This window comes from Gorilla gorilla, chromosome 4 (assembly GCF_029281585.2).
Source record: "Gorilla gorilla gorilla isolate KB3781 chromosome 4, NHGRI_mGorGor1-v2.1_pri, whole genome shotgun sequence".
In the NCBI taxonomy this organism is placed as follows: domain Eukaryota; kingdom Metazoa; phylum Chordata; class Mammalia; order Primates; family Hominidae; genus Gorilla; species Gorilla gorilla.
In genome coordinates, this window is record NC_073228.2 from 49,126,281 (window position 1) to 49,149,175 (window position 22,895).

Genomic DNA, 22,895 nt, shown 5'->3' on the forward strand with positions numbered 1-22,895 from the left:
AGCTGCCGCCTCCCAAAGTGTTGCTTGCGATTACAGGCTTGAGCCACCGCTCACCCAGGCTTTTTTTCTTTTTTCTTTTTTTTTTTTTTTGAGAGACAAACTCTTGCTCTGTCGCCCAGGCTGGAGTGCAGTGGCGCGATGTCGGCTCACTGCAGCCTCTACCTCCCGGGTTCCAGCGATTCTCCTGCCTCGGCCTCCTGGGTAGCTGGGATTACAGGCGTAGGCCACCACGCCCGGCTAATTTTTGTATTTTTAGGGGGTTTCGCCATGTCGGCCAGGCTGGTCTGGAGCTCCTGACCTCAGGCGATCCGCCCGCCTCGGCCTCCCAAAGCGCTGCGATTACAGGTGTAAGCCACCGCGCCGGGCTCTTTCATCCTGTCTTTATTTTCTGAGATAGAGTCTCGCTCGGACGCTCAGGTTGGACTGCAATGGCGTGATCTCGGCTCGCTGAAACTTCCGCCTCCCGGGTTCAAGCGATTCTCCTGTCTCAGCCTCCCGAGTAGCTGGGATTATTGACGCGCAGCACCACGCCCGGCTAATTTTTGTGGTTTTTGTATCTTCTGTCTTCTGCTCTTTAGTACCGCATAGAGCCGCAGAAGACTAGTGAGTCGAACAAACAGCCCCTCTTGCAGCAGTTGTTGATCACGGGGCTGCCCCCGGTACTCATCCTGTGTCTCTCGTCCAAATCCCCGCTCCTCCTCAGCTATCACCTCTGCCGATGCTGGTGGTTTCCCTGGGTACCGGGAACCAAACTCTCATTCCCCAGGGGCCTAAGCCCCCCGTGGCCAGGCCCTTCTCAAGTCAGGGTTCCTGCACATTCACAGTTACGGGTGGCCCTGGGAGTAACACCTGGCACCCAAACAGATCACCAGAGTCCACACATAGTCCACCTGCCCTCCCTGCGTAAGATCAGCTCTCCCTCCTCCCGACGATAGATCAGGGTCAATGATCCCTGCCAAGATGGCGACTGCTCCAGCCTGCTGGTCCAACCTGTCCAGCCACAGCTGTTGCTCGAAGGCTTCAAGTTCAATGGGACCCTCTCCCGCTTTCTACAAACTGGTTCCTTTATTTTTATGTTTATTTATTTGGGACGGGGTCTGGCTCTGTCACCCAGGCTGGAGTGCAGTGGTGCAATCACTGCTCACTGCAGCATCCACCTCCCAGCGTCCACCCATCCTCCTGGCCTCAGCCTCTGGAACAGCTGGGGTACAGATACGCCCCAGCCCGAACAGGTTTTCACTAGGTTGCCTGGGCTCTTTCTTTCTTTGTCTGTGTTGGTTGGTTGGTTGGTTTTTGTTTGTTTGTTTCGAGACGGGGCTCCGGCTCTGCCGCCGGGGCTGCAGGGCAATGGCGCGATCTCACCTCACTGCGGCCTTCTGGGCTCAAGCGATCCTCCCACTGTGCCCGGCCTGAAGACAGCCTTTAGAGAAAGAAGCAGGGGGAGTTCTTCCGAGGACAGACAAGATTTCTGGAGTTTGGAAAGGGTGAGAGACTGGGTCAGCGAAAGGAACATTCCGATCTTTATGTTGGGATGCAACGTATAGATACAGGGATGAGACCCAAAAGAGCCGGCAGAGATTTGTCATCGTGGTCGCAAGGCAACTGCCGGTGGCTGATCCCGTAAAGGATACACATACCTAGAGCGGAGCCTAAAGATGCATCAAGCATGACGGGTGGAGCCACGATGCTTGGACTCGAGCTCTGCTCCTGTGCGTTCCGTGATAAATGGCTTATACTACCTGCACCTCAGTTTTTCCCGGGCAAAAAAGGAAGCTTGCTGCCGGTGCGTTGGCACCTGCCTTGAAGTGCCAGCTACTCAGCGGGCTGAAGAGGAAGAAGTGCCTACTAGGAAGACACGTGGACACGTATGTTTACTGCAGCACTATTTACAATAGCAAAGACTTGGAACCAACTCGAATGCCCATGAATGATAGGCTGGATAAAGAAAGTGTGGCACGTATACACCATGGAATTACTAGGCAGCCATAAAAAAGGATGAGTTCATGTCCTCTGCGGGAACGTGGATGAAGCTGGAAGGCCTCATTCTCAGCAAACTCACACAGAAAGCGAAAACCAAACACCGCATGTTCTCGCTCCTAAGTGGGAGTTGAACAGTGAGAACACATGGGACACAGGGAGGGGAACATCACACGCCGGGCCCTGACGGGGCGTGGGGGGCAAGGGGAGAGAGAGCATTAGGCCAAATAGCCAACGCACGCGGGGCTTCAAACCTAGACGACTGGTGGCTAGGTGCAGCAAAGCACCGTGGCACACGTGTACCTATGTTCCAAACCTGCACGTCCTGCACATGTACCCCAGAACTTGGGAGGGGGTGGGGGAAACCAAAAGAGCCGGGGAGAGGCGGGGCGGGAGAGAGAGAGAGAGAGAGACAGAGAGACAGAGAGACAGAGAGATAGACAGACAGAGACAGACAGATAGAGAGATAGAGAGAGGAGAAGGAAGTTCAATTCCGGGTGGATCCCATTCCTTTTAAAGGTCGCCACCCACTCGACTGCCAAGCCGAGATCCTAAGGACCTCCCCAAAGGAGTAGGTCGTGGCCTTCCCGAAGCGCAGTAGTCACGGTGGAAACGGAAGCGTGCCGCATAAGCCTACCGTCTACCGCCCGCAGATCAGGAACCTCGCGGTACTTCAGGGAAACAGTTAAGTCGAGCCGGCGCGTCACAGGCACTCGGCGTGCAAGCCGCCCCGCAGGTGCTACCGTCTCTTACCTCCCTCTACTTTTAGGAGACGCGTTGTATCCCCGGAGGGGGTGCACCGTTCCTGGAGGTACTGCAATACCAGGTCGATGCGTGGAGTGGACGGAGCAAGCTCCTATTCCATCTCCCTGCTCCAAAAATCCATTTAATATATTGTCCTCGGATAGAGGACGTATCAGATATTAAACTGATAAGAACAGATACTACACTTGATCTTAGCCAAAAGGCCGAGAAGCGATGCGGTCGCCTTCGCGCCCGCCGTCACCATCCCACTCTCATCCACATTCAAGTCGCGGTGAGAGCCCCAGCCTCGCTCCTTGCCCCATTCCCTCTGTCTCGTCCACAGCGCTATTGACGCCCTTACACTCTCGGGCTGATTTCTCATTCTCCGCCTTTGAAAAGGGAAATCTTACACCCGTGCTTCTTCCGGCGTTCCCGGGCTTTCATTTCGAATTTGCATGCCCCGCCCTTTCACAGAGGGCGTGGCCTCCGCCGTTGACTCCGCCCCCGGGGCCGCCTCTGCCTGGGGGAGCCGGGGCTCCGCTGGGGGCGACTTCCTTGTTCGTACGGAGCCAGCGGAAAGACAGAACCGGAAGGGACTGGGGGCGAAGGCGACGGGGGTCTGTGGAAGAGACCTGTCGGCGGAGAGCGGTCCACGTTTTCCTGGAGAAAGACGAGGCCCCAGGGCAGGAGCGCGGGCTGCGCTGGGCCTTTACTTCGCCGCCCGCGGGCGGGGAGACCGGCCCCGTACCCGAGGGGACGAGGGGCCCATGCCCAGTCAGGGAAGCCGAAGGCCTGGAGGGGCTTCCGGGAGCAGGGGCTGGAGTTCCTCTGCCAGGCAGGAGGCTGGCACCAGACACCCGGCAGAGGGAGGCGGCGAGGGCCCAGCAAGGATTCTCCCCAGCCCCTGTGCCTGCGTCTCCTGCGGCTTCTGTGCGCGGACCGTGTCCTGTGCTGTGTAGGGAAAGCTGCCTCTCTGCTCGGGACGTGGATTCCTTTCCCCTCCTCCTCGCCTGGCTACCTCTGACGCAGGTCGTCAGGACTCCGCTTGGGTGTCACCCGTCCAGGAAGCCTCCCTTAGTCAAGGGCCCTCGGCACCCGCCCCGTATGTGACTAGCAGCCCTCCTGTGTATTTCATCGCGCCCCCGTTGTTTATATCAGCTATTCCACTCACCACCCTTCTGGGCAACCCTTTATCTCCCGCTCTGAGATCCCATCGCTGAGGGCTGGGACCCCTCCTCAGTGCTTATCCCTGTTTCCCCGCGCGAGTCTGGCGCCTGGCGTGTGGAAGGCGCTCAGTAAACGTTTGTGGAGCGAAGAAACGACGCAAAGGTGATGAGCACGACAGACCGTGATGAGCACGACGCAGTTAGGAGGCTGTTGGCCCGGCGCGGGGGAAAAGGGGGAAGGTCGGGCTCGGGGTGGCAGGACCCCAGAGGGCAGGGGTGACTGCCGGGGTGCTCTTGGGGCAAGGTGGGCGTCAAGGCCCCCAGCAAGGTTGGGATAAAGTTTCTCTCCGAGGCACAGACTGCCGCCTGCGGGCTCAGCATTTACCTCTCCCTTCCTCCTTCCTAACGCAACGTCAGCGGAGGGCTGAGGGCTTTACTGCGCATTACCTGGAAAACTTATTTCACTCCACGGCCCTAAGAGGTGGGCCTTATTATTAGCCACGGCCAGGGTTAGGGTGAGGCCACCGCTCCAGGGCAGAATTTCAGGGGGAGCCCACCCCCCGCCCGCCCTAAATCATTCAGCAATCAACATAAATTATAGTTCAACGCAATATATCTTATCTTGTGGGCCGCAAGCCACCCAGGTGCCCAGGCAAGAGCCTGAAGGCACAAGCTGTTCCAGTATAGTAAAGAAAATAATTAGAATAAGAAAAGTTTTACTAGAGATAGGAAACGGATAGGATTATATCTGACTATTATTAATCATTAGTTTGTAGCATTACTCTTTGTTCTATTACCATAATAATCTCTGTTCTATTATGATTACCTTGGGGGAAACCAGGCCACACAGAGTTAGGAGCTGAAGGGCCACAGTGAGAGGTGACCAGAAGACAAGAGCGTGAGCCCTCATTCACGCCCAGAGAAGGGCCGCTGGAGGGCTCCTTGGCCTAGCGGTAATGCCAGTGCCTGGGAAGGCCCTGGTTACTTAGCAGGCCTTGGTCTAGCGGTGGCCCCAGTGCCTGGGAAGGCACCCGTTACTTAGCAGACCGAGAAAGGGAATCTCCCTCTCTCCAGGGGAGACAGAGAACGCTCTGCTCCACCACCTCTTGTGGGAGGTCTGACATTAGCCAGGCCGGCCCGCAGTCATCCGGAGGCTTCAACGTCTCCCTGTGATGCTGTGCTTCAGTGGTCACGCTCCTTGTTCACTTTCATGTTCCGCCTGTACCCCTGGCTCCCCCTTTTAAGTCCTTAGAAGACAGCAGTAGCAGAATTAGTAGAAGTACCACAGTCTTCGATCTTTCTGATAAGTGCATGGAAGAAACGCTGACGTTTGCTGTCCTCCCTCTCCACCTCGGCTACCACAAAGGGAAAGGCCCCCTGTCCAGTGGACACGTGACTCGCGTGACCTATCGATCATTGGAGATGACTGGCACTCCTTACCCTGCCCCCTTGCCTTGACTACAATAAATAGCAGCGCCTCCAGGCATTCGGGGCCACTACCTGTCTGCCTCCACGCTTTGGTGGCAGTGGTCCCCCGGGCCCAGCTGTCTTTCTTCCTATCTCTTTGTCTTCTGTCTTTATCTCTACGATCTCTCGTCTCCGCGCACACACACGAAGAGAAAACCCACAGACCCGGTAGGGGTGGACCCTACATTATCTCAGCTACAAGGTAATCAAGATATTCATGTGGACTACTGAGTCTTTCGGTGCCCCCTTGCTGTTTTATTTTTGTCCTGCGGCCGAGTGTTTCCCTCACTTCACGCCAACCCAATCTCCGCCGCCCTGTCTTGTCATCCCCATTCTACAGCCCAGCACGGTGTAGTATGGCAGCCGCTAGCCACAGGTATCTAGGGAGCCCTGGAAATGTGGTCAGTTCTAATGGAGCTGTGCTATACACATGAGATTTTGATGGCAGTGGGAGTAAAATTCTCCCAATTTTTTTCTTTTTTTTTTTTTTTTTTCAGACGGAGGTTCCGCTCTTGTTACCCAGCCTGGAGTCCAATGGCGCGATCTAGGCTCTCTGCAACCTCCGCCTCCCGGGTTCAAGCGATTCCCCTGCCTCAGCCTCCCGAGCAGCTGGGACTACGGGCATGTGCCACCACGCCCGGCTAAGTTTGTATTTTTAGTACAGACGGGGTTTCTCCATGTTGGTCAGGCTGGTCTCCAACTCCCGACCTCCGGTGATCTGCCCAGCTGCCGCCTCCCAAAGTGTTGCTTGCGATTACAGGCTTGAGCCACCGCTCACCCAGGCTTTTTTTCTTTTTTCTTTTTTTTTTTTTTTGAGAGACAAACTCTTGCTCTGTCGCCCAGGCTGGAGTGCAGTGGCGCGATGTCGGCTCACTGCAGCCTCTACCTCCCGGGTTCCAGCGATTCTCCTGCCTCGGCCTCCTGGGTAGCTGGGATTACAGGCGTAGGCCACCACGCCCGGCTAATTTTTGTATTTTTAGGGGGTTTCGCCATGTCGGCCAGGCTGGTCTGGAGCTCCTGACCTCAGGCGATCCGCCCGCCTCGGCCTCCCAAAGCGCTGCGATTACAGGCGTAAGCCACCGCGCCGGGCTCTTTCATCCTGTCTTTATTTTCTGAGATAGAGTCTCGCTCGGACGCTCAGGTTGGACTGCAATGGCGTGATCTCGGCTCGCTGAAACTTCCGCCTCCCGGGTTCAAGCGATTCTCCTGTCTCAGCCTCCCGAGTAGCTGGGATTATTGACGCGCAGCACCACGCCCGGCTAATTTTTGTGGTTTTTGTATCTTCTGTCTTCTGCTCTTTAGTACCGCATAGAGCCGCAGAAGACTAGTGAGTCGAACAAACAGCCCCTCTTGCAGCAGTTGTTGATCACGGGGCTGCCCCCGGTACTCATCCTGTGTCTCTCGTCCAAATCCCCGCTCCTCCTCAGCTATCACCTCTGCCGATGCTGGTGGTTTCCCTGGGTACCGGGAACCAAACTCTCATTCCCCAGGGGCCTAAGCCCCCCGTGGCCAGGCCCTTCTCAAGTCAGGGTTCCTGCACATTCACAGTTACGGGTGGCCCTGGGAGTAACACCTGGCACCCAAACAGATCACCAGAGTCCACACATAGTCCACCTGCCCTCCCTGCGTAAGATCAGCTCTCCCTCCTCCCGACGATAGATCAGGGTCAATGATCCCTGCCAAGATGGCGACTGCTCCAGCCTGCTGGTCCAACCTGTCCAGCCACAGCTGTTGCTCGAAGGCTTCAAGTTCAATGGGACCCTCTCCCGCTTTCTACAAACTGGTTCCTTTATTTTTATGTTTATTTATTTGGGACGGGGTCTGGCTCTGTCACCCAGGCTGGAGTGCAGTGGTGCAATCACTGCTCACTGCAGCATCCACCTCCCAGCGTCCACCCATCCTCCTGGCCTCAGCCTCTGGAACAGCTGGGGTACAGATACGCCCCAGCCCGAACAGGTTTTCACTAGGTTGCCTGGGCTCTTTCTTTCTTTGTCTGTGTTGGTTGGTTGGTTGGTTTTTGTTTGTTTGTTTCGAGACGGGGCTCCGGCTCTGCCGCCGGGGCTGCAGGGCAATGGCGCGATCTCACCTCACTGCGGCCTTCTGGGCTCAAGCGATCCTCCCACTGTGCCCGGCCTGAAGACAGCCTTTAGAGAAAGAAGCAGGGGGAGTTCTTCCGAGGACAGACAAGATTTCTGGAGTTTGGAAAGGGTGAGAGACTGGGTCAGCGAAAGGAACATTCCGATCTTTATGTTGGGATGCAACGTATAGATACAGGGATGAGACCCAAAAGAGCCGGCAGAGATTTGTCATCGTGGTCGCAAGGCAACTGCCGGTGGCTGATCCCGTAAAGGATACACATACCTAGAGCGGAGCCTAAAGATGCATCAAGCATGACGGGTGGAGCCACGATGCTTGGACTCGAGCTCTGCTCCTGTGCGTTCCGTGATAAATGGCTTATACTACCTGCACCTCAGTTTTTCCCGGGCAAAAAAGGAAGCTTGCTGCCGGTGCGTTGGCACCTGCCTTGAAGTGCCAGCTACTCAGCGGGCTGAAGAGGAAGAAGTGCCTACTAGGAAGACACGTGGACACGTATGTTTACTGCAGCACTATTTACAATAGCAAAGACTTGGAACCAACTCGAATGCCCATGAATGATAGGCTGGATAAAGAAAGTGTGGCACGTATACACCATGGAATTACTAGGCAGCCATAAAAAAGGATGAGTTCATGTCCTCTGCGGGAACGTGGATGAAGCTGGAAGGCCTCATTCTCAGCAAACTCACACAGAAAGCGAAAACCAAACACCGCATGTTCTCGCTCCTAAGTGGGAGTTGAACAGTGAGAACACATGGGACACAGGGAGGGGAACATCACACGCCGGGCCCTGACGGGGCGTGGGGGGCAAGGGGAGAGAGAGCATTAGGCCAAATAGCCAACGCACGCGGGGCTTCAAACCTAGACGACTGGTGGCTAGGTGCAGCAAAGCACCGTGGCACACGTGTACCTATGTTCCAAACCTGCACGTCCTGCACATGTACCCCAGAACTTGGGAGGGGATGGGGGAAACCAAAAGAGCCGGGGAGAGGCGGGGCGGGAGAGAGAGAGACAGAGAGACAGAGAGAGAGAGAGAGAGAGAGAGATAGACAGACAGACAGAGACAGACAGATAGAGAGATAGAGAGAGGAGAAGGAAGTTCAATTCCGGGTGGATCCCATTCCTTTTAAAGGTCGCCACCCACTCGACTGCCAAGCCGAGATCCTAAGGACCTCCCCAAAGGAGTAGGTCGTGGCCTTCCCGAAGCGCAGTAGTCACGGTGGAAACGGAAGCGTGCCGCATAAGCCTACCGTCTACCGCCCGCAGATCAGGAACCTCGCGGTACTTCAGGGAAACAGTTAAGTCGAGCCGGCGCGTCACAGGCACTCGGCGTGCAAGCCGCCCCGCAGGTGCTACCGTCTCTTACCTCCCTCTACTTTTAGGAGACGCGTTGTATCCCCGGAGGGGGTGCACCGTTCCTGGAGGTACTGCAATACCAGGTCGATGCGTGGAGTGGACGGAGCAAGCTCCTATTCCATCTCCCTGCTCCAAAAATCCATTTAATATATTGTCCTCGGATAGAGGACGTATCAGATATTAAACTGATAAGAACAGATACTACACTTGATCTTAGCCAAAAGGCCGAGAAGCGATGCGGTCGCCTTCGCGCCCGCCGTCACCATCCCACTCTCATCCACATTCAAGTCGCGGTGAGAGCCCCAGCCTCGCTCCTTGCCCCATTCCCTCTGTCTCGTCCACAGCGCTATTGACGCCCTTACACTCTCGGGCTGATTTCTCATTCTCCGCCTTTGAAAAGGGAAATCTTACACCCGTGCTTCTTCCGGCGTTCCCGGGCTTTCATTTCGAATTTGCATGCCCCGCCCTTTCACAGAGGGCGTGGCCTCCGCCGTTGACTCCGCCCCCGGGGCCGCCTCTGCCTGGGGGAGCCGGGGCTCCGCTGGGGGCGACTTCCTTGTTCGTACGGAGCCAGCGGAAAGACAGAACCGGAAGGGACTGGGGGCGAAGGCGACGGGGGTCTGTGGAAGAGACCTGTCGGCGGAGAGCGGTCCACGTTTTCCTGGAGAAAGACGAGGCCCCAGGGCAGGAGCGCGGGCTGCGCTGGGCCTTTACTTCGCCGCCCGCGGGCGGGGAGACCGGCCCCGTACCCGAGGGGACGAGGGGCCCATGCCCAGTCAGGGAAGCCGAAGGCCTGGAGGGGCTTCCGGGAGCAGGGGCTGGAGTTCCTCTGCCAGGCAGGAGGCTGGCACCAGACACCCGGCAGAGGGAGGCGGCGAGGGCCCAGCAAGGATTCTCCCCAGCCCCTGTGCCTGCGTCTCCTGCGGCTTCTGTGCGCGGACCGTGTCCTGTGCTGTGTAGGGAAAGCTGCCTCTCTGCTCGGGACGTGGATTCCTTTCCCCTCCTCCTCGCCTGGCTACCTCTGACGCAGGTCGTCAGGACTCCGCTTGGGTGTCACCCGTCCAGGAAGCCTCCCTTAGTCAAGGGCCCTCGGCACCCGCCCCGTATGTGACTAGCAGCCCTCCTGTGTATTTCATCGCGCCCCCGTTGTTTATATCAGCTATTCCACTCACCACCCTTCTGGGCAACCCTTTATCTCCCGCTCTGAGATCCCATCGCTGAGGGCTGGGACCCCTCCTCAGTGCTTATCCCTGTTTCCCCGCGCGAGTCTGGCGCCTGGCGTGTGGAAGGCGCTCAGTAAACGTTTGTGGAGCGAAGAAACGACGCAAAGGTGATGAGCACGACAGACCGTGATGAGCACGACGCAGTTAGGAGGCTGTTGGCCCGGCGCGGGGGAAAAGGGGGAAGGTCGGGCTCGGGGTGGCAGGACCCCAGAGGGCAGGGGTGACTGCCGGGGTGCTCTTGGGGCAAGGTGGGCGTCAAGGCCCCCAGCAAGGTTGGGATAAAGTTTCTCTCCGAGGCACAGACTGCCGCCTGCGGGCTCAGCATTTACCTCTCCCTTCCTCCTTCCTAACGCAACGTCAGCGGAGGGCTGAGGGCTTTACTGCGCATTACCTGGAAAACTTATTTCACTCCACGGCCCTAAGAGGTGGGCCTTATTATTAGCCACGGCCAGGGTTAGGGTGAGGCCACCGCTCCAGGGCAGAATTTCAGGGGGAGCCCACCCCCCCCCGCCCTAAATCATTCAGCAATCAACATAAATTATAGTTCAACGCAATATATCTTATCTTGTGGGCCGCAAGCCACCCAGGTGCCCAGGCAAGAGCCTGAAGGCACAAGCTGTTCCAGTATAGTAAAGAAAATAATTAGAATAAGAAAAGTTTTACTAGAGATAGGAAACGGATAGGATTATATCTGACTATTATTAATCATTAGTTTGTAGCATTACTCTTTGTTCTATTACCATAATAATCTCTGTTCTATTATGATTACCTTGGGGGAAACCAGGCCACACAGAGTTAGGAGCTGAAGGGCCACAGTGAGAGGTGACCAGAAGACAAGAGCGTGAGCCCTCATTCACGCCCAGAGAAGGGCCGCTGGAGGGCTCCTTGGCCTAGCGGTAATGCCAGTGCCTGGGAAGGCCCTGGTTACTTAGCAGGCCTTGGTCTAGCGGTGGCCCCAGTGCCTGGGAAGGCACCCGTTACTTAGCAGACCGAGAAAGGGAATCTCCCTCTCTCCAGGGGAGACAGAGAACGCTCTGCTCCACCACCTCTTGTGGGAGGTCTGACATTAGCCAGGCCGGCCCGCAGTCATCCGGAGGCTTCAACGTCTCCCTGTGATGCTGTGCTTCAGTGGTCACGCTCCTTGTTCACTTTCATGTTCCGCCTGTACCCCTGGCTCCCCCTTTTAAGTCCTTAGAAGACAGCAGTAGCAGAATTAGTAGAAGTACCACAGTCTTCGATCTTTCTGATAAGTGCATGGAAGAAACGCTGACGTTTGCTGTCCTCCCTCTCCACCTCGGCTACCACAAAGGGAAAGGCCCCCTGTCCAGTGGACACGTGACTCGCGTGACCTATCGATCATTGGAGATGACTGGCACTCCTTACCCTGCCCCCTTGCCTTGACTACAATAAATAGCAGCGCCTCCAGGCATTCGGGGCCACTACCTGTCTGCCTCCACGCTTTGGTGGCAGTGGTCCCCCGGGCCCAGCTGTCTTTCTTCCTATCTCTTTGTCTTCTGTCTTTATCTCTACGATCTCTCGTCTCCGCGCACACACACGAAGAGAAAACCCACAGACCCGGTAGGGGTGGACCCTACATTATCTCAGCTACAAGGTAATCAAGATATTCATGTGGACTACTGAGTCTTTCGGTGCCCCCTTGCTGTTTTATTTTTGTCCTGCGGCCGAGTGTTTCCCTCACTTCACGCCAACCCAATCTCCGCCGCCCTGTCTTGTCATCCCCATTCTACAGCCCAGCACGGTGTAGTATGGCAGCCGCTAGCCACAGGTATCTAGGGAGCCCTGGAAATGTGGTCAGTTCTAATGGAGCTGTGCTATACACATGAGATTTTGATGGCAGTGGGAGTAAAATTCTCCCAATTTTTTTCTTTTTTTTTTTTTTTTTTCAGACGGAGGTTCCGCTCTTGTTACCCAGCCTGGAGTCCAATGGCGCGATCTAGGCTCTCTGCAACCTCCGCCTCCCGGGTTCAAGCGATTCCCCTGCCTCAGCCTCCCGAGCAGCTGGGACTACGGGCATGTGCCACCACGCCCGGCTAAGTTTGTATTTTTAGTACAGACGGGGTTTCTCCATGTTGGTCAGGCTGGTCTCCAACTCCCGACCTCCGGTGATCTGCCCAGCTGCCGCCTCCCAAAGTGTTGCTTGCGATTACAGGCTTGAGCCACCGCTCACCCAGGCTTTTTTTCTTTTTTCTTTTTTTTTTTTTTTGAGAGACAAACTCTTGCTCTGTCGCCCAGGCTGGAGTGCAGTGGCGCGATGTCGGCTCACTGCAGCCTCTACCTCCCGGGTTCCAGCGATTCTCCTGCCTCGGCCTCCTGGGTAGCTGGGATTACAGGCGTAGGCCACCACGCCCGGCTAATTTTTGTATTTTTAGGGGGTTTCGCCATGTCGGCCAGGCTGGTCTGGAGCTCCTGACCTCAGGCGATCCGCCCGCCTCGGCCTCCCAAAGCGCTGCGATTACAGGCGTAAGCCACCGCGCCGGGCTCTTTCATCCTGTCTTTATTTTCTGAGATAGAGTCTCGCTCGGACGCTCAGGTTGGACTGCAATGGCGTGATCTCGGCTCGCTGAAACTTCCGCCTCCCGGGTTCAAGCGATTCTCCTGTCTCAGCCTCCCGAGTAGCTGGGATTATTGACGCGCAGCACCACGCCCGGCTAATTTTTGTGGTTTTTGTATCTTCTGTCTTCTGCTCTTTAGTACCGCATAGAGCCGCAGAAGACTAGTGAGTCGAACAAACAGCCCCTCTTGCAGCAGTTGTTGATCACGGGGCTGCCCCCGGTACTCATCCTGTGTCTCTCGTCCAAATCCCCGCTCCTCCTCAGCTATCACCTCTGCCGATGCTGGTGGTTTCCCTGGGTACCGGGAACCAAACTCTCATTCCCCAGGGGCCTAAGCCCCCCGTGGCCAGGCCCTTCTCAAGTCAGGGTTCCTGCACATTCACAGTTACGGGTGGCCCTGGGAGTAACACCTGGCACCCAAACAGATCACCAGAGTCCACACATAGTCCACCTGCCCTCCCTGCGTAAGATCAGCTCTCCCTCCTCCCGACGATAGATCAGGGTCAATGATCCCTGCCAAGATGGCGACTGCTCCAGCCTGCTGGTCCAACCTGTCCAGCCACAGCTGTTGCTCGAAGGCTTCAAGTTCAATGGGACCCTCTCCCGCTTTCTACAAACTGGTTCCTTTATTTTTATGTTTATTTATTTGGGACGGGGTCTGGCTCTGTCACCCAGGCTGGAGTGCAGTGGTGCAATCACTGCTCACTGCAGCATCCACCTCCCAGCGTCCACCCATCCTCCTGGCCTCAGCCTCTGGAACAGCTGGGGTACAGATACGCCCCAGCCCGAACAGGTTTTCACTAGGTTGCCTGGGCTCTTTCTTTCTTTGTCTGTGTTGGTTGGTTGGTTGGTTTTTGTTTGTTTGTTTCGAGACGGGGCTCCGGCTCTGCCGCCGGGGCTGCAGGGCAATGGCGCGATCTCACCTCACTGCGGCCTTCTGGGCTCAAGCGATCCTCCCACTGTGCCCGGCCTGAAGACAGCCTTTAGAGAAAGAAGCAGGGGGAGTTCTTCCGAGGACAGACAAGATTTCTGGAGTTTGGAAAGGGTGAGAGACTGGGTCAGCGAAAGGAACATTCCGATCTTTATGTTGGGATGCAACGTATAGATACAGGGATGAGACCCAAAAGAGCCGGCAGAGATTTGTCATCGTGGTCGCAAGGCAACTGCCGGTGGCTGATCCCGTAAAGGATACACATACCTAGAGCGGAGCCTAAAGATGCATCAAGCATGACGGGTGGAGCCACGATGCTTGGACTCGAGCTCTGCTCCTGTGCGTTCCGTGATAAATGGCTTATACTACCTGCACCTCAGTTTTTCCCGGGCAAAAAAGGAAGCTTGCTGCCGGTGCGTTGGCACCTGCCTTGAAGTGCCAGCTACTCAGCGGGCTGAAGAGGAAGAAGTGCCTACTAGGAAGACACGTGGACACGTATGTTTACTGCAGCACTATTTACAATAGCAAAGACTTGGAACCAACTCGAATGCCCATGAATGATAGGCTGGATAAAGAAAGTGTGGCACGTATACACCATGGAATTACTAGGCAGCCATAAAAAAGGATGAGTTCATGTCCTCTGCGGGAACGTGGATGAAGCTGGAAGGCCTCATTCTCAGCAAACTCACACAGAAAGCGAAAACCAAACACCGCATGTTCTCGCTCCTAAGTGGGAGTTGAACAGTGAGAACACATGGGACACAGGGAGGGGAACATCACACGCCGGGCCCTGACGGGGCGTGGGGGGCAAGGGGAGAGAGAGCATTAGGCCAAATAGCCAACGCACGCGGGGCTTCAAACCTAGACGACTGGTGGCTAGGTGCAGCAAAGCACCGTGGCACACGTGTACCTATGTTCCAAACCTGCACGTCCTGCACATGTACCCCAGAACTTGGGAGGGGGTGGGGGAAACCAAAAGAGCCGGGGAGAGGCGGGGCGGGAGAGAGAGAGACAGAGAGACAGAGAGAGAGAGAGAGAGAGAGATAGACAGACAGACAGAGACAGACAGATAGAGAGATAGAGAGAGGAGAAGGAAGTTCAATTCCGGGTGGATCCCATTCCTTTTAAAGGTCGCCACCCACTCGACTGCCAAGCCGAGATCCTAAGGACCTCCCCAAAGGAGTAGGTCGTGGCCTTCCCGAAGCGCAGTAGTCACGGTGGAAACGGAAGCGTGCCGCATAAGCCTACCGTCTACCGCCCGCAGATCAGGAACCTCGCGGTACTTCAGGGAAACAGTTAAGTCGAGCCGGCGCGTCACAGGCACTCGGCGTGCAAGCCGCCCCGCAGGTGCTACCGTCTCTTACCTCCCTCTACTTTTAGGAGACGCGTTGTATCCCCGGAGGGGGTGCACCGTTCCTGGAGGTACTGCAATACCAGGTCGATGCGTGGAGTGGACGGAGCAAGCTCCTATTCCATCTCCCTGCTCCAAAAATCCATTTAATATATTGTCCTCGGATAGAGGACGTATCAGATATTAAACTGATAAGAACAGATACTACACTTGATCTTAGCCAAAAGGCCGAGAAGCGATGCGGTCGCCTTCGCGCCCGCCGTCACCATCCCACTCTCATCCACATTCAAGTCGCGGTGAGAGCCCCAGCCTCGCTCCTTGCCCCATTCCCTCTGTCTCGTCCACAGCGCTATTGACGCCCTTACACTCTCGGGCTGATTTCTCATTCTCCGCCTTTGAAAAGGGAAATCTTACACCCGTGCTTCTTCCGGCGTTCCCGGGCTTTCATTTCGAATTTGCATGCCCCGCCCTTTCACAGAGGGCGTGGCCTCCGCCGTTGACTCCGCCCCCGGGGCCGCCTCTGCCTGGGGGAGCCGGGGCTCCGCTGGGGGCGACTTCCTTGTTCGTACGGAGCCAGCGGAAAGACAGAACCGGAAGGGACTGGGGGCGAAGGCGACGGGGGTCTGTGGAAGAGACCTGTCGGCGGAGAGCGGTCCACGTTTTCCTGGAGAAAGACGAGGCCCCAGGGCAGGAGCGCGGGCTGCGCTGGGCCTTTACTTCGCCGCCCGCGGGCGGGGAGACCGGCCCCGTACCCGAGGGGACGAGGGGCCCATGCCCAGTCAGGGAAGCCGAAGGCCTGGAGGGGCTTCCGGGAGCAGGGGCTGGAGTTCCTCTGCCAGGCAGGAGGCTGGCACCAGACACCCGGCAGAGGGAGGCGGCGAGGGCCCAGCAAGGATTCTCCCCAGCCCCTGTGCCTGCGTCTCCTGCGGCTTCTGTGCGCGGACCGTGTCCTGTGCTGTGTAGGGAAAGCTGCCTCTCTGCTCGGGACGTGGATTCCTTTCCCCTCCTCCTCGCCTGGCTACCTCTGACGCAGGTCGTCAGGACTCCGCTTGGGTGTCACCCGTCCAGGAAGCCTCCCTTAGTCAAGGGCCCTCGGCACCCGCCCCGTATGTGACTAGCAGCCCTCCTGTGTATTTCATCGCGCCCCCGTTGTTTATATCAGCTATTCCACTCACCACCCTTCTGGGCAACCCTTTATCTCCCGCTCTGAGATCCCATCGCTGAGGGCTGGGACCCCTCCTCAGTGCTTATCCCTGTTTCCCCGCGCGAGTCTGGCGCCTGGCGTGTGGAAGGCGCTCAGTAAACGTTTGTGGAGCGAAGAAACGACGCAAAGGTGATGAGCACGACAGACCGTGATGAGCACGACGCAGTTAGGAGGCTGTTGGCCCGGCGCGGGGGAAAAGGGGGAAGGTCGGGCTCGGGGTGGCAGGACCCCAGAGGGCAGGGGTGACTGCCGGGGTGCTCTTGGGGCAAGGTGGGCGTCAAGGCCCCCAGCAAGGTTGGGATAAAGTTTCTCTCCGAGGCACAGACTGCCGCCTGCGGGCTCAGCATTTACCTCTCCCTTCCTCCTTCCTAACGCAACGTCAGCGGAGGGCTGAGGGCTTTACTGCGCATTACCTGGAAAACTTATTTCACTCCACGGCCCTAAGAGGTGGGCCTTATTATTAGCCACGGCCAGGGTTAGGGTGAGGCCACCGCTCCAGGGCAGAATTTCAGGGGGAGCCCACCCCCCGCCCGCCCTAAATCATTCAGCAATCAACATAAATTATAGTTCAACGCAATATATCTTATCTTGTGGGCCGCAAGCCACCCAGGTGCCCAGGCAAGAGCCTGAAGGCACAAGCTGTTCCAGTATAGTAAAGAAAATAATTAGAATAAGAAAAGTTTTACTAGAGATAGGAAACGGATAGGATTATATCTGACTATTATTAATCATTAGTTTGTAGCATTACTCTTTGTTCTATTACCATAATAATCTCTGTTCTATTATGATTACCTTGGGGGAAACCAGGCCACACAGAGTTAGGAGCTGAAGGGCCACAGTGAGAGGTGACCAGAAGACAAGAGCGTGAGCCCTCATTCACGCCCAGAGAAGGGCCGCTGGAGGGCTCCTTGGCCTAGCGGTAATGCCAGTGCCTGGGAAGGCCCTGGTTACTTAGCAGGCCTTGGTCTAGCGGTGGCCCCAGTGCCTGGGAAGGCACCCGTTACTTAGCAGACCGAGAAAGGGAATCTCCCTCTCTCCAGGGGAGACAGAGAACGCTCTGCTCCACCACCTCTTGTGGGAGGTCTGACATTAGCCAGGCCGGCCCGCAGTCATCCGGAGGCTTCAACGTCTCCCTGTGATGCTGTGCTTCAGTGGTCACGCTCCTTGTTCACTTTCATGTTCCGCCTGTACCCCTGGCTCCCCCTTTTAAGTCCTTAGAAGACAGCAGTAGCAGAATTAGTAGAAGTACCACAGTCTTCGATCTTTCTGATAAGTGCATGGAAGAAACGCTGACGTTTGCTGTCCTCCCTCTCCACCTCGGCTACCACAAAGGGAAAGGCCCCCTGTCCAGTGGACACGTGACTCGCGTGACCTATCGATCATTGGAGATGACTGGCACTCCTTACCCTGCCCCCTTGCCTTGACTACAATAAATAGCAGCGCCTCCAGGCATTCGGGGCCACTACCTGTCTGCCTCCACGCTTTGGTGGCAGTGGTCCCCCGGGCCCAGCTGTCTTTCTTCCTATCTCTTTGTCTTCTGTCTTTATCTCTACGATCTCTCGTCTCCGCGCACACACACGAAGAGAAAACCCACAGACCCGGTAGGGGTGGACCCTACATTATCTCAGCTACAAGGTAATCAAGATATTCATGTGGACTACTGAGTCTTTCGGTGCCCCCTTGCTGTTTTATTTTTGTCCTGCGGCCGAGTGTTTCCCTCACTTCACGCCAACCCAATCTCCGCCGCCCTGTCTTGTCATCCCCATTCTACAGCCCAGCACGGTGTAGTATGGCAGCCGCTAGCCACAGGTATCTAGGGAGCCCTGGAAATGTGGTCAGTTCTAATGGAGCTGTGCTATACACATGAGATTTTGATGGCAGTGGGAGTAAAATTCTCCCAATTTTTTTCTTTTTTTTTTTTTTTTTTCAGACGGAGGTTCCGCTCTTGTTACCCAGCCTGGAGTCCAATGGCGCGATCTAGGCTCTCTGCAACCTCCGCCTCCCGGGTTCAAGCGATTCCCCTGCCTCAGCCTCCCGAGCAGCTGGGACTACGGGCATGTGCCACCACGCCCGGCTAAGTTTGTATTTTTAGTACAGACGGGGTTTCTCCATGTTGGTCAGGCTGGTCTCCAACTCCCGACCTCCGGTGATCTGCCCAGCTGCCGCCTCCCAAAGTGTTGCTTGCGATTACAGGCTTGAGCCACCGCTCACCCAGGCTTTTTTTCTTTTTTCTTTTTTTTTTTTTTTGAGAGACAAACTCTTGCTCTGTCGCCCAGGCTGGAGTGCAGTGGCGCGATGTCGGCTCACTGCAGCCTCTACCTCCCGGGTTCCAGCGATTCTCCTGCCTCGGCCTCCTGGGTAGCTGGGATTACAGGCGTAGGCCACCACGCCCGGCTAATTTTTGTATTTTTAGGGGGTTTCGCCATGTCGGCCAGGCTGGTCTGGAGCTCCTGACCTCAGGCGATCCGCCCGCCTCGGCCTCCCAAAGCGCTGCGATTACAGGCGTAAGCCACCGCGCCGGGCTCTTTCATCCTGTCTTTATTTTCTGAGATAGAGTCTCGCTCGGACGCTCAGGTTGGACTGCAATGGCGTGATCTCGGCTCGCTGAAACTTCCGCCTCCCGGGTTCAAGCGATTCTCCTGTCTCAGCCTCCCGAGTAGCTGGGATTATTGACGCGCAGCACCACGCCCGGCTAATTTTTGTGGTTTTTGTATCTTCTGTCTTCTGCTCTTTAGTACCGCATAGAGCCGCAGAAGACTAGTGAGTCGAACAAACAGCCCCTCTTGCAGCAGTTGTTGATCACGGGGCTGCCCCCGGTACTCATCCTGTGTCTCTCGTCCAAATCCCCGCTCCTCCTCAGCTATCACCTCTGCCGATGCTGGTGGTTTCCCTGGGTACCGGGAACCAAACTCTCATTCCCCAGGGGCCTAAGCCCCCCGTGGCCAGGCCCTTCTCAAGTCAGGGTTCCTGCACATTCACAGTTACGGGTGGCCCTGGGAGTAACACCTGGCACCCAAACAGATCACCAGAGTCCACACATAGTCCACCTGCCCTCCCTGCGTAAGATCAGCTCTCCCTCCTCCCGACGATAGATCAGGGTCAATGATCCCTGCCAAGATGGCGACTGCTCCAGCCTGCTGGTCCAACCTGTCCAGCCACAGCTGTTGCTCGAAGGCTTCAAGTTCAATGGGACCCTCTCCCGCTTTCTACAAACTGGTTCCTTTATTTTTATGTTTATTTATTTGGGACGGGGTCTGGCTCTGTCACCCAGGCTGGAGTGCAGTGGTGCAATCACTGCTCACTGCAGCATCCACCTCCCAGCGTCCACCCATCCTCCTGGCCTCAGCCTCTGGAACAGCTGGGGTACAGATACGCCCCAGCCCGAACAGGTTTTCACTAGGTTGCCTGGGCTCTTTCTTTCTTTGTCTGTGTTGGTTGGTTGGTTGGTTTTTGTTTGTTTGTTTCGAGACGGGGCTCCGGCTCTGCCGCCGGGGCTGCAGGGCAATGGCGCGATCTCACCTCACTGCGGCCTTCTGGGCTCAAGCGATCCTCCCACTGTGCCCGGCCTGAAGACAGCCTTTAGAGAAAGAAGCAGGGGGAGTTCTTCCGAGGACAGACAAGATTTCTGGAGTTTGGAAAGGGTGAGAGACTGGGTCAGCGAAAGGAACATTCCGATCTTTATGTTGGGATGCAACGTATAGATACAGGGATGAGACCCAAAAGAGCCGGCAGAGATTTGTCATCGTGGTCGCAAGGCAACTGCCGGTGGCTGATCCCGTAAAGGATACACATACCTAGAGCGGAGCCTAAAGATGCATCAAGCATGACGGGTGGAGCCACGATGCTTGGACTCGAGCTCTGCTCCTGTGCGTTCCGTGATAAATGGCTTATACTACCTGCACCTCAGTTTTTCCCGGGCAAAAAAGGAAGCTTGCTGCCGGTGCGTTGGCACCTGCCTTGAAGTGCCAGCTACTCAGCGGGCTGAAGAGGAAGAAGTGCCTACTAGGAAGACACGTGGACACGTATGTTTACTGCAGCACTATTTACAATAGCAAAGACTTGGAACCAACTCGAATGCCCATGAATGATAGGCTGGATAAAGAAAGTGTGGCACGTATACACCATGGAATTACTAGGCAGCCATAAAAAAGGATGAGTTCATGTCCTCTGCGGGAACGTGGATGAAGCTGGAAGGCCTCATTCTCAGCAAACTCACACAGAAAGCGAAAACCAAACACCGCATGTTCTCGCTCCTAAGTGGGAGTTGAACAGTGAGAACACATGGGACACAGGGAGGGGAACATCACACGCCGGGCCCTGACGGGGCGTGGGGGGCAAGGGGAGAGAGAGCATTAGGCCAAATAGCCAACGCACGCGGGGCTTCAAACCTAGACGACTGGTGGCTAGGTGCAGCAAAGCACCGTGGCACACGTGTACCTATGTTCCAAACCTGCACGTCCTGCACATGTACCCCAGAACTTGGGAGGGGGTGGGGGAAACCAAAAGAGCCGGGGAGAGGCGGGGCGGGAGAGAGAGAGACAGAGAGACAGAGAGAGAGAGAGAGAGAGAGATAGACAGACAGACAGAGACAGACAGATAGAGAGATAGAGAGAGGAGAAGGAAGTTCAATTCCGGGTGGATCCCATTCCTTTTAAAGGTCGCCACCCACTCGACTGCCAAGCCGAGATCCTAAGGACCTCCCCAAAGGAGTAGGTCGTGGCCTTCCCGAAGCGCAGTAGTCACGGTGGAAACGGAAGCGTGCCGCATAAGCCTACCGTCTACCGCCCGCAGATCAGGAACCTCGCGGTACTTCAGGGAAACAGTTAAGTCGAGCCGGCGCGTCACAGGCACTCGGCGTGCAAGCCGCCCCGCAGGTGCTACCGTCTCTTACCTCCCTCTACTTTTAGGAGACGCGTTGTATCCCCGGAGGGGGTGCACCGTTCCTGGAGGTACTGCAATACCAGGTCGATGCGTGGAGTGGACGGAGCAAGCTCCTATTCCATCTCCCTGCTCCAAAAATCCATTTAATATATTGTCCTCGGATAGAGGACGTATCAGATATTAAACTGATAAGAACAGATACTACACTTGATCTTAGCCAAAAGGCCGAGAAGCGATGCGGTCGCCTTCGCGCCCGCCGTCACCGTCCCACTCTCATCCACATTCAAGTCGCGGTGAGAGCCCCAGCCTCGCTCCTTGCCCCATTCCCTCTGTCTCGTCCACAGCGCTATTGACGCCCTTACACTCTCGGGCTGATTTCTCATTCTCCGCCTTTGAAAAGGGAAATCTTACACCCGTGCTTCTTCCGGCGTTCCCGGGCTTTCATTTCGAATTTGCATGCCCCGCCCTTTCACAGAGGGCGTGGCCTCCGCCGTTGACTCCGCCCCCGGGGCCGCCTCTGCCTGGGGGAGCCGGGGCTCCGCTGGGGGCGACTTCCTTGTTCGTACGGAGCCAGCGGAAAGACAGAACCGGAAGGGACTGGGGGCGAAGGCGACGGGGGTCTGTGGAAGAGACCTGTCGGCGGAGAGCGGTCCACGTTTTCCTGGAGAAAGACGAGGCCCCAGGGCAGGAGCGCGGGCTGCGCTGGGCCTTTACTTCGCCGCCCGCGGGCGGGGAGACCGGCCCCGTACCCGAGGGGACGAGGGGCCCATGCCCAGTCAGGGAAGCCGAAGGCCTGGAGGGGCTTCCGGGAGCAGGGGCTGGAGTTCCTCTGCCAGGCAGGAGGCTGGCACCAGACACCCGGCAGAGGGAGGCGGCGAGGGCCCAGCAAGGATTCTCCCCAGCCCCTGTGCCTGCGTCTCCTGCGGCTTCTGTGCGCGGACCGTGTCCTGTGCTGTGTAGGGAAAGCTGCCTCTCTGCTCGGGACGTGGATTCCTTTCCCCTCCTCCTCGCCTGGCTACCTCTGACGCAGGTCGTCAGGACTCCGCTTGGGTGTCACCCGTCCAGGAAGCCTCCCTTAGTCAAGGGCCCTCGGCACCCGCCCCGTATGTGACTAGCAGCCCTCCTGTGTATTTCATCGCGCCCCCGTTGTTTATATCAGCTATTCCACTCACCACCCTTCTGGGCAACCCTTTATCTCCCGCTCTGAGATCCCATCGCTGAGGGCTGGGACCCCTCCTCAGTGCTTATCCCTGTTTCCCCGCGCGAGTCTGGCGCCTGGCGTGTGGAAGGCGCTCAGTAAACGTTTGTGGAGCGAAGAAACGACGCAAAGGTGATGAGCACGACAGACCGTGATGAGCACGACGCAGTTAGGAGGCTGTTGGCCCGGCGCGGGGGAAAAGGGGGAAGGTCGGGCTCGGGGTGGCAGGACCCCAGAGGGCAGGGGTGACTGCCGGGGTGCTCTTGGGGCAAGGTGGGCGTCAAGGCCCCCAGCAAGGTTGGGATAAAGTTTCTCTCCGAGGCACAGACTGCCGCCTGCGGGCTCAGCATTTACCTCTCCCTTCCTCCTTCCTAACGCAACGTCAGCGGAGGGCTGAGGGCTTTACTGCGCATTACCTGGAAAACTTATTTCACTCCACGGCCCTAAGAGGTGGGCCTTATTATTAGCCACGGCCAGGGTTAGGGTGAGGCCACCGCTCCAGGGCAGAATTTCAGGGGGAGCCCACCCCCCCCCGCCCTAAATCATTCAGCAATCAACATAAATTATAGTTCAACGCAATATATCTTATCTTGTGGGCCGCAAGCCACCCAGGTGCCCAGGCAAGAGCCTGAAGGCACAAGCTGTTCCAGTATAGTAAAGAAAATAATTAGAATAAGAAAAGTTTTACTAGAGATAGGAAACGGATAGGATTATATCTGACTATTATTAA

General features: G+C 56.5%; 4 non-coding genes across 4 annotated transcripts; all 4 read right to left on the reverse strand.

Moving 5' to 3' along the window:
* Positions 1-2,766: 2,766 nt before the first annotated feature.
* LOC129533996 (U2 spliceosomal RNA) lies at positions 2,767-2,957 on the reverse strand. The gene has a single exon (XR_008680409.1). It is a non-coding gene; the product is annotated as a U2 spliceosomal RNA (small nuclear RNA).
* A 5,893-nt stretch (positions 2,958-8,850) lies between these two features.
* Positions 8,851-9,041, reverse strand: LOC134758622 (U2 spliceosomal RNA). Its single transcript, XR_010134030.1, has one exon. It is a non-coding gene; the product is annotated as a U2 spliceosomal RNA (small nuclear RNA).
* A 5,890-nt stretch (positions 9,042-14,931) lies between these two features.
* LOC134758623 (U2 spliceosomal RNA) lies at positions 14,932-15,122 on the reverse strand. The gene has a single exon (XR_010134031.1). It is a non-coding gene; the product is annotated as a U2 spliceosomal RNA (small nuclear RNA).
* A 5,891-nt stretch (positions 15,123-21,013) lies between these two features.
* LOC134758624 (U2 spliceosomal RNA) lies at positions 21,014-21,204 on the reverse strand. Its single transcript, XR_010134032.1, has one exon. It is a non-coding gene; the product is annotated as a U2 spliceosomal RNA (small nuclear RNA).
* Positions 21,205-22,895: the final 1,691 nt, after the last annotated feature.